We start from the raw sequence: 4818 nt of genomic DNA, 5'->3' as shown, positions 1-4818 counted from the left end.
TAGCTGCATTTATAACTTTATTCACTTTTTTTCAACTAATTTGTTTTTTAACTAGTTTGTTTTTTCACATCACCTGCACATTGGTTTGAGCAAATGCAGAAAAACCAATATATACACCCAGGAATATTAAAGGGGTTGTAAAGGTAAAAAATTTTTCACCTTAATGCATTCTATGCATTAAGGTGAAAAAACTTCTGACAATACCGCCGCTCCCAGCCCCCCCGTTTTACTTACCTGACGCCTTGAAAGTCAGCTTCTCGTTCCCGACATCTATTCCTCCGCTCCCCCTGGCCGCTGATTGGCTACAGTGGATGGATTGGAAGCAGCGCAGCCATTGGCTCGCGCTGCTGTCAATCACATCCAATGACGCGGCGCGCTGGGGGGCGGGGCCGAGTGATACAGTGAGCGGCTATAGCCGCCGGCTGTATCACGGGAGCGCGCCCGCAAGCACTAACCACCATGCGAGGGAGCTTGCATTAAGGTGGTTAATGCTTGCGGGGAGGAGCTGAAACAGCCGCCGAGGGACCCCAGAAGACCAGGTTCGGGGCCACTTTGTGCAGAACGAGCTGCACAGTGAAGGTAAGTATAACATGTTTGTTATTTTAAAAAAAAAAAAAATTTACCTTTACAACCCCTTTAATAGCCCAGTCATGAATAGAATGAAGCCAAGATTCAGCAATACCAATTAGATCATAGTTCTCCTTGTACACCAGAGCCAACTCACCTATTTTGCTTGGCAGACTTCTGGCATTGGTGAACAAACACTTTAACTTATTGTCACAGCTTGCAAACTTATGTTGCATATTTTTAGTACAAATAGTACCATTTCCAATTGTTGTTTGTAACATAGGAACCTTCATATATAATAGATAGTAAGAACTACCAACCCGCGCAAATGGAAGCTGGTTAAACTAATATAGATTAAGGAGCAGCACGTTATAATGGTGATAAAAAATGAAAAACAATAATTAATTGCAAACCACGCTCCCTGTGATGTGCAAGTGCAGATGGCACACTCTAATGTAAACAAAGTAAATGTAGTATAAATATATAGTGTCAATAGTGATACTCATAGGTAAATATCACCTAAGTGAATAATCAAACATCAAAAATTGAAAAATCAAAAACAAAACTGTCTGCTGTACTTTCCTTTGATTATAATTTGGATTGTATATAGAAAGTGTATTGGACTCTGATTAATTGGCAGAGAATCAGGGGAACTTTAATCCTGTTAAAGCTGGATTGCAGAAGTGCAATACAGGTACTTTGTTTTATATGAGGTGATTGTTTACTTGTCCTAAATATTTTATACTGTATATCATTCAGGTTTAGGTAGATTTTCAGCAGATTTATCCTTATAGAGGTATTTAATTGTAAATGCACTATACCCTTTTACCCACTTTAGGCCCCTTTCAGACGGGTGTTCCAAACCATTTTAGAATCCACCACCGGCAGGATCCTAGCTTGGCTAGATTTTTTGGGATTGACAAGCTGGATGCTGATTGGAGGGGAGGAAATATGGTTCAGAGAATATCAAAAAACGAAACAGAATTGATTTATCGATTGAACACACTTACTCCGGCAGGTATCAATGTTGACATCGATTTGAATTGTTATTTGTCCAATTATTGATCTATATTTATACTGGTTGTGAAGGGGCAATCCATTCCGGTTCCATCCCTTTATATTTATATTTATATTTCCTTTTATATTTCCTTTTATATTTCCTTTTATTCCCTCCAAATTTAGGTATAAATTTAGATTTAAAATTTAAGTTTAAGTTGATTTATTTAATTTAATTTCATTTTATCTTATTTATGTATTTTATTGTATTTATGCATCCTGATTTATTCATTTTATCCAGTTGCGTAATCTGGCATCTATTCACTAGATGGCAGTTTAGATACCGTAGGAATTTTTTAACCGTATTCTACTTGCTGGCCACAAGATGGCAGTGTTATCTTTAATTTTATCTTTCAATTTTGGTTAATCCCTCTGTAAGGCGGGATGTCACCGGATTGAAAGCCTTTGATTGATGTGTGTATTTAAGGAGGCGGCGTGCCCGTTCGTGCAATCCCTGATGATGTCAGAACGCACTGACGAAACCGGACGGACGCACCGAATGTGACACGCCATTTCCGTTGGCAACGTAGTTTGTTTGTTTGTCCGCACGAACCCACACGTGGGTGATGCGGTTTTTAGCTTTTTTTTAGCCTGTCCAATAAATTTTGGCATACTTCACAATTCATCTTTTCCCCATACATGGCATTAATGGTCTTTAATGACCCAACTCTATCCGGGAGTTTGTTTGCATGCATCTAAGCAGCTACAGTGTTACCTGAGTTACCTGAGTTCCAGCACCTGAACAAAGCCGTGATCGTGTGGAGCTTCCTTGGCTGTTCTTGAAGCGTTCTTTGACTCCTGTCATGGGAGTCACCACAATCTGGTGAGTAGGCTGTGTGGCCGGTGATGGTGGTGGATTACTGTTGTCTGATGCCTTGTTGAAACCCAGGAGGATTCATCCAGGAGTCCGATTTCAACATTATTTGAACACTTTTTAAAATTTTTGAATATAATTTTTGAATTTAATTTTTTTGAACTCATTTTGAATTTGAACTGTTTTGTTTCACTTGTTTTGTTTTTGATTTTTCAATTTTTGATGTTTGATTATTCACTTAGGTGATATTTACCTATGAGTATCACTATTGACACTATATATTTATACTACATTTACTTTGTTTACATTAGAGTGTGTCATCTGCACTTGCACTTCACAGGGAGCGCGGTTTGCAATGAATTATTGTTTTTCATAGGAACCTTCATATCATCTCATATCAAAGCCCTCCCCCCAACCAATAGGAGCTGACCCCTGTCTGACCTGTCTGTCCCATTATAATCTAATTCACCCTCCCCCAACAATTCTAGTTTAAATACTCCTCCAGCCTTCCCAAAAACCTCTCCCCCAGCACAGTAGACCCCCTTTCATTTAGGTGCAAACTATCTTTAGCATATAGGTTGCACCACAATTAAAAAAGTTAGCCCAGTGCTCTAAAAACCCAAATCCCTCCTCCTTACACCAGGTATTTAGCCATGCATTGAGCTCTCTAATCACCCCCTGTCTTTCCTGTGTTGCGCATGGCACAGGCAATATTTCAGAGAGTATCACCTTTGAGGTCCCTCCCTTCAACTTGCAGCCTAGTTCTTTAATATGGTTCATAAGGAGCCTCCACCTTCCATATATTCTGTCATTGGTTCCAACGTGGACCAAGACAGCTGGGTCATGCCCAGCCCCTTCCAGTAATTTTTCAACCCAGTTCACCACATGCTGAATCCTGGCACCAGGGAGACAGCAAACCACTTAGTTGAGGAAATCCTGGCTACAAATTATTCTATCAGTCCTTCGGATTATAGAATCCCCTATTACCTCCAACTGTCTAGGCCTACCTGCACTACCCTCACCACCCCTACTAGATGGGCTGCTATCTCGGCTGTTAGGGGGAGCAGTAACCTCTAGGGCTGCCACCTCTGAGCTTGATACCCCCACATCTGCACCCAACTTGGCAAATTTGTTAGGGGGCACAAACCCAGGGCTGGCCTTCCTTTCCTTCCTTTTCCATCTTCCTGCCTGATAATCCTGACTTACCCCTCCACCCTTCCTATTAAGCCCACTAGCCACCTGCTCAGTGAGCAGAGGACCCCTTTCAAGGTTGCCCAGTGTTGCAATTTGCTCCTCTAGATCTCTAATGTGAGCTTTCAGAAGGGCAACCTGCTCACATCTGTTACAGCAGTATCCATCCTAGAGCTGTTGCGCCATTGTTGTATACATGTGGCACACTGTACACTGCACAAAACCTTCAATCTTGCTAGCCCCCATTTCAAAATCCATACCAGACCGAAGGGTCGAATTCATTGAAGTTGGACCTGAAGTTGCAGGACAAAGTCGGAACGAAAGTCGCGCAACTTTCGTGTCAGATCAATGTGAACACAGCCTTATACCATATTCCACTCTACATTTAGACTTGTTGGGACTGCAACCCCTGGCAGTCAAAGTGTAACATTACATAAAGCATTAAGTCATCCTCCAAACCTTTTTATAGGTCTCCCTCAAAGTCATGAGAAAAGGACCCTCTCTTTGCTCTACCTTTTTTGGTTTGAAATAGTAGTGCCTGATCTTCCAAACCTTTTTCTGTTAATAATAGCTTGATTAGTAGCCTTACAAATTGCCATAATTGACAATCAGTATTGTTGACTGCAATGCAATTCCCTTGAAAATTCAGATTTGAAGAACATTTTTTGGGGTTTGCCCATTTGTGGGGATTTGAATCTTGTCATATTGGCTCATCAGTGCTAATCCAGGCCCCAGTAGAGAAAAATGGTTAAAAAAAAATAAAATATAAATCAATAAATCACTGAATAAAAATAGAAATATTCCCTCTCCCCATTAGTCCCCAGGTTCCAGCAAATAGGTTGGATACACTGGATATTGATTCTGTTTTGGGGCTGTGTGAGTTTTGGAAAATTACAATAAAATGCACTTTATTTCTATTTTTCCCCTATTTCTAACTACTTAAAACCTAGGAAATTAAAATATATACATTTAAATTTGCTACCAATTCAAAACCTAATCGTTACCCCAAAAAATACAAAATACATTAGAGTACAATCTACTCCATCAAAAAAAATATTAGGCGGGGAAATTAGAAATTTCTTAAAAAGTATCTTGTGGAAACAGGAAAAAGGTTCTGGCACTGATGTGGTTAACAAAAAATATTACGCCGATAAAAATATTATGCATAGGCAAAAGAGTAACTGCAGAGG

This window comes from Aquarana catesbeiana, linkage group LG03 (assembly GCF_042186555.1).
Source record: "Aquarana catesbeiana isolate 2022-GZ linkage group LG03, ASM4218655v1, whole genome shotgun sequence".
Taxonomy (NCBI): Eukaryota; Metazoa; Chordata; class Amphibia; order Anura; family Ranidae; genus Aquarana; species Aquarana catesbeiana.
Note: the sequence above shows the minus strand (reverse complement) of the source record.